This window comes from Oculina patagonica, chromosome 11, assembly GCF_052425735.1.
Source record: "Oculina patagonica isolate OP01 chromosome 11, crgOcupat, whole genome shotgun sequence".
In the NCBI taxonomy this organism is placed as follows: Eukaryota; Metazoa; Cnidaria; class Anthozoa; order Scleractinia; family Oculinidae; genus Oculina; species Oculina patagonica.
Genome location: NC_135768.1, coordinates 1,876,413 through 1,891,341, shown reverse-complemented (window position 1 = coordinate 1,891,341; position 14,929 = coordinate 1,876,413). Strand labels below are relative to the sequence as shown.

At 38.9% G+C, this 14,929-nt stretch overlaps 1 pseudogene across 1 annotated transcript; it reads left to right on the top strand.

Moving 5' to 3' along the window:
- The first annotated feature begins 351 nt into the window (after positions 1-351).
- On the top strand, positions 352-14,263 carry LOC144629440 (beta-1 adrenergic receptor-like; annotated as a pseudogene). The gene is made up of 2 exons (XR_013566372.1): positions 352-679; positions 10,613-14,263. The product of XR_013566372.1 is annotated as a beta-1 adrenergic receptor-like (transcript).
- The last annotated feature ends 666 nt before the right edge of the window (positions 14,264-14,929 follow it).

The window sequence follows — 14,929 nt, the reverse complement described above, 5'->3', positions numbered from 1 at the left end:
TAAACTGAACAACAACACCAACAACATCCCTATAAGGAGAAACCTTATATTCAAAGGAAGTAGAGCCGTCTAGTAGAGGGGCTCGTTCATAGCAGGGTATATCTTAAATAAAAAAAAAAAAAGAACTAGCTAACAAGTAAATTAATGAAGGATAACTGTCGGGACATTTTTAAAGTTATTTAAATCCTCTTTTGCAGCAGATAAAATCGGTGCAATATCTTGTTTACGTCAGTTGTGGTTACACAATCTTATTTCTGTTTTGTGTAAAATGGTGTTTTTGCCATTTCTACCTTATCAGTTGACAGATATCATAACTAATTGCTCCTGAAAGTCTCAGTTTCTTTCCCTTACGCGTTGTATTGATTTTATCTGTGTACCTTCAAACCTGACAAATACTTCATGTCGTGTACCCACTTCACTGCATCGCCTATTGACGTTGTAATTCGAAGGACGTTCGTTCGGAATACAAGGAAGCGATTGGACAGTGTCTTTTGCTAAGTTAACTCGTTTGGCTCTGAAAATCCGATTTTTAAGTTTGACCAAAGCCTTGTTTGCTTGAACACTAGTACTGGGATTAAGAAGATTGTCTGGAAACAATATGGCCCTCAAGTCAAACCATTCAAGTCGATGGTGAATACGGATCGAACGTCAGCCCAGATATACGACTAAGTTATTTCAGGTGTGTACACGTATTGAAGATAGTTATGATTTTCGCGGTATACAATATGCTTAAAAAACTTGCTAAATGCTTGAGTTTAAATGCAAGCATGCAGCTGACGGAGCTCTCAGTATTTCCGATACATCACCCACACGCCTAAGATGCAACTGTAAATATAAATTGGACATTTGGAATTTGTAGGGGCAGGCCAAATGGAAAAATAACTGGAACATTTTCGTCCATAAAATTCACCACATAAACCACAGCCGTCAGTCTCATGAACATAACTTTCATTATCTTGTTTAATGTTTAGCTGCGATTTGCGCGAAAAGTCTGTTTGAAATTTACGAAGGAAATATTCTTGGTATCACACTGGGTTTTAATTAAGTTATGTCCCTTTTAAGATCGTTACACTTCATATCACGAACAACTGAAGGCACCTGTTAATAACAAATTCACCGATTTTGCTTCGGTGAGATTTTCGCGGCTTTGGTTGTGTACGTTTCGGCGATTGTTTCGGTGGAAATGGAGATGGATAATCTCTTTTGCTTTTTCCTTTCGTGAAACCCTCGGCAGAAACAGGATATCTGTCGTAATCGAATTATTGGAAAGAAGTCCTAAATGTGACGTACTGTTTAACCGTCTGACAAAATTAAACATCACATCATGAATTACAGCAATCATGTTACTTGACCGACAGCAATTTGCACTACGCTATCAGGCTGACATCAATAAGCGTTAATTTTTTTTAATAAAAACACATTTTCCTCTAAAACAAACAATTAAATTCGCGTTAGAACTTTAGTTGTCAACTTTCAAGGGAATATGGCATGGGAAGTTCCACAGAAAAGCCTTGTGCTTGAATCTTGTGCTATATTTATAGCTGTTTGCAAGCCACGACGCGAGATAAAACCTACATAGCTGAAATGCCTAGCGAGAGCTAAGAACACACCCCGTCATATCGATATCACCGTGAAACAACAAATTATTTGGGTTTTCAAAAAAGACGGAAGCACACATTAATCAACAATTTTGCGGATTTCCAAATTTAGGGTTTTGCGGATTTTTTGTGATTCGGGAAGGAGGAGGTACATTTCCTTATAGTTTAATTTGTTCTTATAATTGCTGTTCAACACAAAACTGCATTTTTTTTTTCAGAAAACTATAAAGCATTGAAAGGCAATGCTGGTTATCGTAAGATGAGGAGCATTTATTGATGAAGCTTATTTTGTCGGGGGAAATATTTTTGGGTTGCACCCTTTTTGGCGAATCTTGCGGTGAAAAACGCGAAAAGTGTTTTAGCGGACCTTGTAAAATTAAAATCGCAAAACATTTATCGTTAGTCGAAAATTCGTACCATACAATAAAAAAACTGAAGATAAAAAGACTGCGTTATCAGCCCAACTAAACTGAAACAAACGTGTTATTCTTTGAATACATTTAACTGAAGAAATTGTAGCGCAGCGGTAATTCCTTACAAATTTACGGAACCCATCGATTCGAGACTCGATTACAAGCATGCGTAATTAACGCCATGCCACGTGATAATAAACCCTTCGTTTGCCGCCGCTATAAATCTTTTCCTTCCCTTAAAAAACAACGAAGCGCGAAATCCGACATTTTTTAAAGTTTTTATCGAAGTTTCGGACAGAAAGATGTGGCTCAAAGGTCCGCCAAAGACAAGACGTGATGTCTCGCACGGCCGGTAGTGTGGAAGACAAGATTGTCGTTGTTTTACTCAATTAGTTTCAAACTTGTGGTATGTGTAAATTATACAGTTGATATAATTCCCTTATCAATGTCCACATGATAACACTGACATGTACGTGACAAGTCGATTTTTTGATATTTTCAATCTACGTACATTGTAATTGGAAATCGGTTTTGGTGGGCCGTGATAAGAAAAAAAAAGCGTTACTTTTGCGATTTGCGTCGGGCGTTTTAACATGTCCATGCATCTTCCCATTGCGTGTTTTTGCTAACAACCGATACAAATTACGTTGTTTTTCGTGCACTTAAAGTAAAGAGGCCAGCAAAATAATTTGTTATGTCTTCCTTGACGCATACATATAATAGCTGATTTACTTGTAGAAGTTCGCGACCCCGCATACTTTTAGGTTAATATGGCCAAAAGTTATTTTCTTTTTCCGATTTACTTCGGATGTTTGCCTCTCCTTGTGCCTTCCCATTGCGTGTTTTTCCAATCAGCCGATACAAATTACGTTTTTTGTGTGACTAAAAGGCACTCAAAGTTTAGAGGCTAGCAAAATAACTGCCATATTGCCTTCCTTCACGCATGTTATAGCTCTGCCTGTCGCATTTCACGACCCCGCAGATTTTTACGTTAATAAAAGTCTTTTTTCCAATTTTTTCGGATGTTTACATCTCTTGGTATCCTCCTATTGCGCGTCACCCGAAACAAATTAAGTTGTTTTTCGTGTGACTTAAGTGCACTCACAGTAAAGAGGCTAGCAAAATAATTGCTACAGTGCCACCCTTGTGTCAAATATAATAAGAGTTGTTCTGTTTGTGCCAGTTCACGACCTCGCATAGTTGTAGGTTAATATGGCCGAAAGATGTTCCTTCCCTTTCTTTTGATGGGAAAATAAATAAACGCTACTGAGTAAAGATGGATCAGAGGCAAGCTAAAGGAAACACAAACGATGGTAATGCCTCAATTTGAAACTGGGAAGGTATTCAGCAGTAGTTAAATCTGTTTGATGTTTGTTTTTCAATATTTTTCAAAATGAAATTTCGGACTTCTAGAAAATAGAAGTTCGCTACTAAGACAAATGTTCAATTTATCGATTTTATTGACCGGTCAATAAATAGATTGATTACCCGTAATAAATTCTCAGTCGATTGACAGATGAATTGGCTGATTCACGCCCTGGGCCAAGGTGTTTTCCTTGCCGAAAACAACAAATTCTGACTTTAAAATTCTCTATTTTTACCAGAATTTGTCTTGAATTAGAAATCTATGTAACTAACAAGTATATTAGCTTGTATTAGATTGTCTTCGATGTGTTGTTTTAGTTTCCAATAGTTACTCGTTTATTTATATATTTTTCTCATTCAGTTTGAATTTATGACCGATCAAAACATAAGCAGATAATATACTCTCTAGCATTTAACATGCAAACCAAAAATAGACTATCGTCCCGAAGTTGAGCATAGGCGATTTCTTCGAAGACCTCGTGAAGATTAAGCTCTTAAAGATGGCTAGATCACATACCAAACTCAGTAGTAATTCTTCGATTTAAATGAGTTAAGGTGGCGATCCTACAAATGGATCTAACGTAGAAACTTCGAAAACGCAATTAAGGTTTAGATCACCCGAGGAAAACTACTTCTCACGCCAAAGTAATCTCCTATAGATGTAGGGAAAAGGCACAATGTTTGATGGCTGTTGCTTGAATGCTATTGAAGTTACTTAAGTTTGAAATCTGCGAGGGCATTTTCTGTCCCCGCCTCTCCCCCTCAGTTGCGAAACACCAAAAACGTGATCCCCAGAAATAGAGATCTAGAAATCCAAAAGAAATAGAAACAGACCGAGAAATGCTTTGCTGTTTCGAAAACTAAACCAAAAATTTTGCGAGCTTTTCTAATTGTACAGAAAAGAATATTTCTTTTTCCTTAACGTATTAATCGATATAAAATATTAGACTAGGAATCTCAGGGTCAGGGTTAGTCGACGACCACGTCTACGCGAACGCGCGCGAAATCGTCTGGCTTTCAGCCAATCAGGATACACACTTTCCAACAACAATCCTATTACTGAGGTTTTCTAATAGTAGTCTTGCTATATAGCAGATTTTCACTGTCAGCTTTCCCTGTTTTCTTTTAGTCTCTGAGTATAACAACATGGCCATTGAAATTTAATGAAAGATATATCATTTAAGGCAGTCACATGTACTCAGCTGCTTCTGTGTTTTTCATATTTCGTCTCAAATGCAAATTTTACATTCACCTAATAGTTTTCATTGGCCTATTAAGACAGGGTAGCAGATTTTCCCTGTGTACACATTTGCCTTTAAAAAAACTTTGGCACAACGCAAGGTTTTTGGAATATCTTTGCTGCATCATTTTGGCGTCTGCCATCTCATAGCGTGCAACCAACAGAAATTAACCCCCAGCATGTCTTAGGGGCAACAAATTTAAGACGTTTAAAACGATTCCACTATGTGTATAAATTAAAATTATGATTTTTCTCTCTGATATTATGGCCTGTGACTTTTATTGTAAAGACGAGAGATTTTTCTTGATAAGCGATTGCCACAAACCACTGCAGTTTTGATCTTAAATTTTCTGCACGAAATTGTGGGCCTTTTAAAGTAATGTCGTGACATTATTTTTAGGGATGTTTCAGATAAAACAGGAAGATATTTAAGCTTAGACTTCCTGCGAAGAAAACATGTAAACATTACCCCCATAACTCCCACGACCAAACCTCGCATTCAAAATTGTGGTTCTACCTATTTAGTCTGTTGATGAAACCCTACTGCGTATGTAGCCGTTTAATTATAGCTACTTGGCGTTATTTTCATGTGGTGCTAGTTGTTTCTGTTTTGGCAGCCCTTGGAGTGAAAGGTAAAATGGTTAATTATGTCTAACAGCGCCAGCGGATATGTGCGATGCGGAGTTTTTTTCTCGAGTATCAACAATGCAACCATTCTGTTTTTAAGAAATAGGAAAACTGCTGAGCCCCCGCCAAAAAAAAAAAATATAAACCTGTATAATGTTTGAGAGGGGAGGGGCGACAGGTTTATCTGGGCTTTCCACGAATCATCCCAACACAATCAGATATAGTCTCAAACTAAAGTCTAGTACCTTCGAAAGTCTCTTGAATTTGATTAAGGACTCCTCGATTCTTAAAAACAGGAACAAAAACCTGAAACAGGAACATAAAATTTTCCTTCTAAAAATTAAAAACAATAATATTTAATTATCGCTAACAGAGTTCAGTACCGGACTCATCATCTTTCAGTATCAATGCTAAAATCTGGCTAAAATGATTTGTGGTTTGAGAAATGCAAATTGTCAGCAAAGCCGCTGATTTTATTTTAAAAGAACCAAAATCAGAAGAAAACGACCATAAATTAACAAGATTAAACTCGGCAACGAAGTTTTTATCACGTTTTCGCTATTTTTTATCTGCGTGGTTTCAGAAGGTTTTCATTTTATAGTGGCCTTCGTGACGAAGAATAATCATAGATCTATCGTTTAACATTCGTTTTAATTCGTTGCAAATTCAGTTTAGTTGTTGGGCTTTGTTTTGTGTGTGTATGTATGAAAAATTAAAGACTTGTGTTCAAAATACCTACAAAATTTACTCTGAGTCATTATAAATCGTTTTGAATTCTTCATTTTCAATCATACTTTTTTGTCATCAGCTGCTAGCAAGGTATTTTTACCTCCTCTGCCTAACTATGATTAAAAAACAAACACTGCAAAAATTAATTGTAGCGAAATCTGTGAAAGCAGTGCAAGAAAACTGAATTTTCTAATTCGTACCCATTCGATAACTTTTCAGTCGTAAATGATTTTATTCATATAATTTGCCATTTTTGAGCTAATAACACAAAAATACGTTATCCTGTGAATTAATATACATCTTCTTCACTGTCCAAATCCACGCCGCTTGTAGATCACGTGATTTTGCTCCTCTACACTCAACAGTCAGTATAAAAAACTCATTTTGGTGTCTTCGCTCAGGCTATAAATCCTCACAACGACCAATACAAACAAATCAGAGAACAACCCTCAGTCAAAAACTGCAGCCAAAAACATTGTGCGACTGGCGAGTCCATCGACGCTCGCTCTCCTACGTTCGACCACAGCTACGATGCCATGCTTCTCGGCTTGTGAGGTTCCGTTGTTCTCCTCCTTGCTCGTTCGTCGATCGGTCAGTTCGTCAGTGTCTCAATTGGTGGTCGGGGTACCCCCACACTCTCTCTCCGCCCCTCGTGTTCTCGTCCCCGCGGCCTCCTCCATAAATAATTTGTTATTAGCGTGCTCTAATCGTGCTTGTGTTTGTATTTCATGCCCACGGGGTAAATACGAAGTGTTCGCAGACTGATGAGCACTTATCGCGTCTAGTATCAACAGGCGGTGTACAAAGCTTACTTTAATATAGACCTAACATTCTTTTTATTTTTAATATTTTTAATAAAAAGGCTCTCAGCAGCTCAAAAAATGCAACAAATATTTTGAGGTTTTTCTTTTAATTAAAACGTGCCGAATCGCGTGGTAATCTGTAAAAATACGTTCGTGCCATTCAGTGCTTTTAGCCTGTAGGTGTTCGTGTTAGATTCTTGGTCGCTTTTTGTGGCCAATAGAGTGAGAATGTTATTTCCTTTCTTAATTGCAGCCGGCTGTTGTTCGCGTTGGGCGGATTTTAAAATAGATGAAGTGTTCCAACACGGAACTCACATCACATTTTGAAATACGTCAAGAGCTCACACATTGATTTGCATCAAGCACCGCTTTAGTGTTGACACTGTTTTGTCTTCAAGAAGGGGTACAAATTTTCATTTCATGTTTTAAAACTTTACCGCACAGATTTTGCTGACAGCGAACTTTCAACGACATCCGTGAAAGCTTTCGTCGAGTAAAGTCGGGTAAGAACAAATAATGTGAATACAAACGTTGTATTTCAGTTCATTACATCTCTATGTGATATTCCTTTCCATTCTAGTCTATTTTGGTAAAAAATTTAGGTATATATAAAAAACTCAAAGGAAAGATATTGAGCAGTACTTGTATGTGGCAATGTTTGTATTATTTGGGATATTTTGTACAAGGTGGTTCTATCTTTTAAGTTTGTGGATGAAACCCTAGTGTGTGACCATTCAAATGAAAGCTACTGAGCGTACTTTTATGTGCTACTGTCAATTTTGCTGTACAAGGTGGTTTTAAAGACGTTTTCAGTCTCTGCCGGAGTACAAAGGTACTTTGCTATCTACTGAAAGCTATTAGGCAGTACATATGCGTATCTGTACTTGTGTTTTTTCATTTCCTCTCAAGTGGAAATAGTTCAATCACCTTGGCACTCTTTAGAGGCAAAGGGGTCAAAAGCTACCCTAATCGTATCTCTATATCGCGCCGACTCTTCGCGCTAGAATTTCAGCCGTTGTCCCAAAAGAAGGCTTTATGCCATGCATACAAATAACATTGAGCAATCATGTTTCAAACTGGCTAGAGTGCCTTTCTTTTTAGAGTGATTCATTTTAGGTTCGTGTCAGCAGCAAGGAGCACGTACAGACGATGCTTTAGTTATATATCATACACGGGTGAAGCCGTCAAGTGATCGATTGGCGGATAAGTACTTTTAAAGGACTCTAAAAATGCCTTGCATGTTTTTCTACACAGTTAAACATATTTTTTTTAGTTCAGTTGAGTTATTTTACCAACTTTACAAGAGCACTTCAGGACTTCAATCGACAGTTTCTCGAAATTTGTTTACTCAGTAAAAAATGCTGGTGCACCTCGATGCATGCGCTTTGGCCGTTTTGGTTTTCAGATCTATGTTAAAGCTTCATTTTCCCTGCGTTCTCTCGATGAATGGTTACTCTGATCTCAGCCCTATCACACATGTTATACTGATTGCGCCTATGGAGCGCAGGTATGCATGACATCTGCATGTTGCATGCACTCTGATGTATGTGCATTTGCATGTGGTCAGATTTGGATTGTTCACACAGCACGTACGTCGTTTTATACAAGTACGATTCTTGTGATGGTCAATGCTTGTAAAGTATTCTTTTCCGGTTCTACCAGACTACTTTGCGCGTCATACTTTGACAAGTCTAGTTGCCAAATGATCGCTGGCGAAGACGTCGACGGCACCCTTATTGAATATATTTTTATTTGCAGTATTTGCTACATTGCCGGTGTACTAATCATTCGTTTAATATGTTACTTAGCTGTATTAACGCTTTTTAACGAGTATTTTTATGCTCCTTATGCTCCGTATGTTAACGATTGATTGATTGATTGATTGATTGATTGATTAATTGATTGATCGATCAATCGATCAATCGTCATTCGGAAAACTGTTTTCTGATGATTTGTAACATGACAAAGAGATCTAAAACGACTCCCGCCTACCTAACGACTGAATTTCTTGCAAAAAACGTTTGCACTCGATCGACGACGAATTATAGCACGTGACATAGTTTTGACGAATCAGAGTTCTTCTACTTAAATCAGTCATTTTTCATTTTCGCGCGCTTTTCTGCATGCCTGATCAAGAAAACAATTTGAAGTGTGAACTTTTCGAACCATCAACCACAAACATAAAAACATGGTCGTTTTTGAGTTTACAATTGATCCATTTCAAAGTGCTTGTGAGTTTTCTTACCGTAAATATCGAATTTACTATTATACTATTTTTAGTTTACTGTGATTTTTTTTAAGTTTTAACTTGCTGAAAGATGTCAGCCATCTAACTGCTGACAAAAGCTGCCATGATGTTTTGAACTGACAATTAGTCTGTTAGCGCTCATTTTTAGCTCATTCTCAAGGGTGGTCGCGGGGTCCGCGGGCGTGTACGGCGGGGGGGCGCCCCCCCCTCCCCTCCGGGGCCCTCCCGCGCCTCCCCCGGTCGGGCGGGCGCCCCCCGCCCCTCTCTCCCGCCCTCGGGGTCGTCCGCGGGGCGGTGGACGTGTGACGGAGTGCGGAGCTCCTCCCCCTGTGTCCAGTCTCCTCGGCGGGGTCTTTCGTCACACAGTCATCCGCGCGTCCCGCCCGGGTCCTCCCTACCGCTCGGCCGGCGCAGTCTCTCCTCTCCCGTCTCGTCCGCCCCTCTCTCTCTTCCCCCGCGGGGGCCTTCGCTTCGGGGTCCGGGCTGCCGCGTTTCTCCGTTTGGCGTCGCTCCTTCTGGGCGGGTGATGGGCCCTCCGGTTTTTTGTATCTCTGTCTTTTGTCCCTGCGCTGGGCAGACTGATGTCTTCGGGTCTCGGGGCCGGGGTAGGAATGTGCATGCTCTCTTCGCTCCTCCCCGCGTATCTGATTCTCGACTGGTCCTCTCTTTCATTTATATTTTTATTTTCTTCGCCCGTCCGAACTCTTTTCTTTTTTCTCTTGGACATTTCGTGCGGGGAATGGGGCCGTCTCGCGCCTCTGGACTTGATCGCTGGTGCGCGTGTTAAATACGTGAAAATACGTTTAGGGTCCCTGTCCTGGCAACTGATTCCGTTGCACCATTTTGAGATGTGAAATGTGATTTCATTTCTTTTCACATGCGTATCGGATTTTGACTTTAAAGGGACTGTACTTGACTTACTGTACCAGTACATTTTCATTACCCACCACCACTCCCAAACCCTACCCCCCCCCCCCGAAAAGCAGAAGAATGAGCTGGCTCTAAGTGCCCTTTGATTGTTCCTAAAAAGCAAATTAAAATAGAGCAAATGCAAATTAAAAAAGATCATTTATATTGTTGCGTCTGTAATATGTTAATACCTTAAATACTTTTAATATCGTAAGCTTTTATTGTTGCAAATCGGATTTGCTTGAAAAGAGTAATCACATTTTTAAAAGAATGTAAACTATTGGTGGTAAAATGGGTGTTTTTAAAAGTATCGATTCCATTTTTCGTCTCTTATTATACTTAGAGAATTTGGTGAAATGAATTTCAAGTAGTTCCATAATTATATAAATAACCTCTCACAGTTTTCAAAAACTTACTTTGAATTCGTTGCGATTGAGATGTCGGCAGGAAAAAACATCAAACGTATCAAGCTAAAATGGCAATACCACTTCAATATGATCAGCTCATTTGAATGTATAATTTCTGTTAAAGGTCGGCGAGACTTAAGAATTAAAATTAAGGAAAAAAACAACACTGGTGTCGGCGTTTATCGCAACTAGCGAAAAAGAATGGCGATTCATTAACTGGAACTAAAGCCTTGATGTTCGCTGAAACATGGTTTGTTTCTTTACGTTTTTCAGGTGAAAAAAGCCAGTAAACAGGTGTGAGATGGCGAACAACTCAAACACGTCAAATTTCAATGGGTCGTCACCGATTCCGACTCCAGCTCAAGCGTTTCCAGAAGAAGAGAAATGGAAGCAAGCGTTCGACGTTTTTCTCGCTGTTACCGAGATCATTATTGTTATTTTAGCCCTTGTATGCAACAGTATTGTGGTGTATGCATTCATCGCGTACAAGAAGCTACGAACCAGCGCAACAAACTACTTCGTCATTTCCCTGGCAATATCAGACATATTAACATCGGCGCTCGTAACAACATTCAAGTTGGACCAAACTTTGAAAAGGAACAGTTGGACGCATGGCGCGTTCATGTGCAGTTTTTATACCACGATGTATTTACTGGCCGTGCCGGGATCGGTTATTAATCTGTGCGCTGTCACAGTGGATCGGTATTTGGTGTTGAGAATGCCTCTTCGATACAACTCCCTCATGCCACCCAGAAGAGCTGTATGCATAATTGGTTGTTTGTGGATATATGCCATCGCTTGGGCATGCTTGCCTGTTATGGGGTGGAGATGGAGGACCTACCGGCTTATGAAAACGGCGTCTGTTACTTTGTGTCAAGAAGAGAGTACAATATTACTGTGAATATCGTAAATTTCATACTGCCCATGTTATTTATGGCAATTTTCTGGTCTTTCATCTTCTCGATCGTTCAACAGCACCGCAAAAGGGTTCTGAAAATCGAGAGAAGCCTGTCACTTAATACGAACGATTCGTCCAATTCCAGCAACAACACGTACATCAACGGAGAAGCCCAACAAATGGCTCAGCTCGCGCCAAAAAATGACAATAACAATAAAAGGGAAAGAAAAAGAATGCGGCGAAATGTCCGTGGATCTCGATACCTGGGATTCATTGTAGTGCTGTTTTATTTCTGCTGGCTACCTTACGTGACAATTAGTATGATTGGAAACGTGTGTGTTTGGTGCGACCGTGAAAGACTTATTCCTATTGTACTGTACGACGCTTTCCTAGCATTGGGTTTTATGAACTGTGCACTGAACCCATTTCTGTATCCATTTCATGACAAACATTTTAAAGAAGCGTTCAGAGATATGTGGAGGAAATTAAGAAGCAAGACTTTCGTTAAACTGATGTCGCCTCGTAAAGATGCAGTTTAAAGAAATCAACAGAGTTTTAATGCAAGTGATTGAACCAATTAACTCTAACTAAAGGCGAATTGAAAGGCGAGTCGTAAATGTACCAGAGAATATCTGAACACCGTTTGAGATAAATTATTCACCTAGGATATGTTGCTATCAGACGCCATAAGGCTATGGGTAAGCATATATGTTGTATATATTCAGTAGACCACTTTTGTTCTGTACTCATATGAAATTGGAGCCCAACATTTAAAAGCAGATTTTATATAAATTCAACAACTGAAAATTTTAATGAAAAGCGTTTCTCCCAGAAAATTAAAACAGCGCAATCTTCTAGTTTTGAAGTTTGCAATGATTTAAGTCGGCAGTTTGGTGTTACGATTTTAACCGTATTGCCTGATATACTGTTGATAGAAATACATACCATACTTAAATATTAATATCTTCATGAAAGAATGTGGATTCAATAATATTCATCTAATATATATCAGCTACTCAATTGGAGTATTATTTTACCCTCGTTCCAGATTCGCAGAATATTGCGCGCGATATTAAAATAAGGATTTGTTTAGCGATATCTGGACATGTTTTGTAGCCGGCAAAAAATACATCGCACACGGGAGTTTCTTATCGAGAAAGTAAGACTTCCAGTACGAAATTATTGTCTAACTGCAAATGTCAAAAATTGCTCAGAATAACTTAGAGGGTGTTCGCGAAATGTTATAACTTGTAGACAAGCGTAATGGCACGTTCTTACAAGTTTGACACCGAGTTAAATAACTGTAAAAAAGTGTAAATGTAAAATTGCAAATGTATAGATTCGATAGTGTAGTGTGAAAATCATTTTTCTTTGTTAAAAGCTATTAGTTATAAGCAACGCCTAGGTGGTAGAGCATTTTCACCTATTTTGGGAATACCAACTATTCCCAAACAACAGCAAATGTTTTGCATAGAGCGGTTTTCAATTGACTGTGGTAAAGCCAAAATCAAAGTTAGCACACTGGCCAATCACAAAAGACACAGACTATCCAATGAACCAATCAAAACTCGAAGTAAAGCGAAGGAAAACGTGCGAGTGTGTGAACGAGTCACGATTGGTTTTGGTTTTTCTTATGATTTTACAAGAAGTGGCGCGAGTTTTTTAAAACCAATCACTGAGCGAAGAAAACAAAACTAAAGTAAATGCGAATAACTTTCGACACCAAGTGAAAACCGCTCTAAAGATAAAACTCATTTTCTAATTAAGGGAAACATGTCATTGTCGATAACAATGTTCTCCACATCAGTATTTTTAGTAACAAGCTCCAAACTTAAAAAAATGACATTGCAATGAAATATCCGGCATATATTGAATAGATCTCAGCTACGTAATAGAAAGTTTGATTTTTAGGCTTTTAAACCTCGGAGTTATACAACCTGAGCTAAAAACTAAATGAGACAGAATCAGGGCAGCTAGCTCAATAAATTCCACTAATTGTTGTCCAGTTTTTGACCAGACATAATTCTTTATGCATGCTTTGAAGGATATATTTTGCGTTTGACAAGTTTTCTGTCTAGGGGCGCACACCAAGTTTCAGACTAGTTAGTATGCAACAGAATCACCCAAATAACGCAACCTAGCCATTAACAATCAAACGTGTGATATGTTGAGTGTTGAAACCTTTATTCTCCTCTTTGCTCTGGAATTTGCAGCTAGCAGACTACTGGATCATTTTTTTTTTTTCATTTCTCATACTTTCATGTAACGAGAAAACGAAAGCAATCTTCAACTGGTATATATAGAACAAAAATTCTTTACATGCTGTCCTATCCTAGAACTGACTTATCAGTGGTGTGGCAGCTCTCGTAAGCTTGTAACTCTACTGGTCCTCTAGTGTAGTACTTGCTATTCACGGTTTTTCGGGCTAGTGGCATTGTTCCTGTTGTTAGTTCTATTCCCCTCTTGAAGGCTAGCGAGCCATTCTTGTGAGACCCGGCTTGCGAAAGCTGCTACCAGACGACCCTAATTTATTTTTCTTTGCCCACTCTATGAGATGGGGCAAGGCATTACCTTCTTATCGTTCAAGAGCAGTTTTCAGTTGAGTGTCGTAAAGCCAAAACCAAAGTAATTACTCTGGCCAATCACAAAGAACGCAGACAATCTAGTGAACCAATCAAAACTCGAAGCAAATACATGTAGCCGACACGAAGCGCGGGAAAACCTGCGCGAGCCAGACACGATTGGTTTTGGTTTTAGTTCTGATTGGCTGAGAAAGTGGCGGGAGATTTTTAAACCAATCACTAAGCGTAGCAATGTAGAACCAAAGTAAACGCAAATTACTTTCGACACTCAAGTGAAAACCGCTCTAAATAGTTAAAATCAAGTATGGTTTAAAGTGGTATTACAACAAATATTTCTTGACATTATAGTGTACATAATCTGTACGGCTTTAGCGTTGAAATATTGAGTGGAGTGTTTATTATATGAACTGTAAATAAATGTTTTAGTCAAATTTTTACCACCAACACGTGTCAATCTAATCAATATTTGTTCTGTATGTAGTTTGGCTTGTCTCCCCTACAGTGCAGTGGATTGCCGTGCCGTGCCGTGCCGTGCCGTGCCGCGTCGCACTGCTGCGCCGTTTTGCAATTTAAGCCTGGTTTTCACTAGCGACGCAAACACAAGCGCAAGGATAAGCGCAATCACGCAAAAAGGACAAATTTTGATCCTTGGTCTTGTGCTTGCCGCAAGCGCAAGCATAAAACTGCAATGCGCTGGTGCTTTTGCTTGAGTCGAAGCCGTTTTCACGGTGAAATAAGAGCTGTTATTCTTGCCGTTGTGCTTGTGCTTGCGTCGCTAGTGAAAACCAGGCTTTAACAATTTTCTTGCGCTTATGTGATGTTTCGTTTTCACACGAACGCAAGCACAAGAAAAGGACAAACTTTGATCCTTGTGTTTGCGCTTGTGCTTATGCTTGCGTCAAAGCCGTTTTCACTATGAAATAAGAGTTAATGATTAAAAATAAAAATAAAAACGTTACTCTGGTTAAAAATTGTTATGAAGTGTTCTTAAAATTTCTGTAAAAAGTCCCAACGTTTATTAAGCCTTCATCAGGGGAAAGTGATAAGTGAATTTATAAAAAGCACGTTATAACAATTTTTAACCAGAGTAACGTTTTTTTTATTTTATTT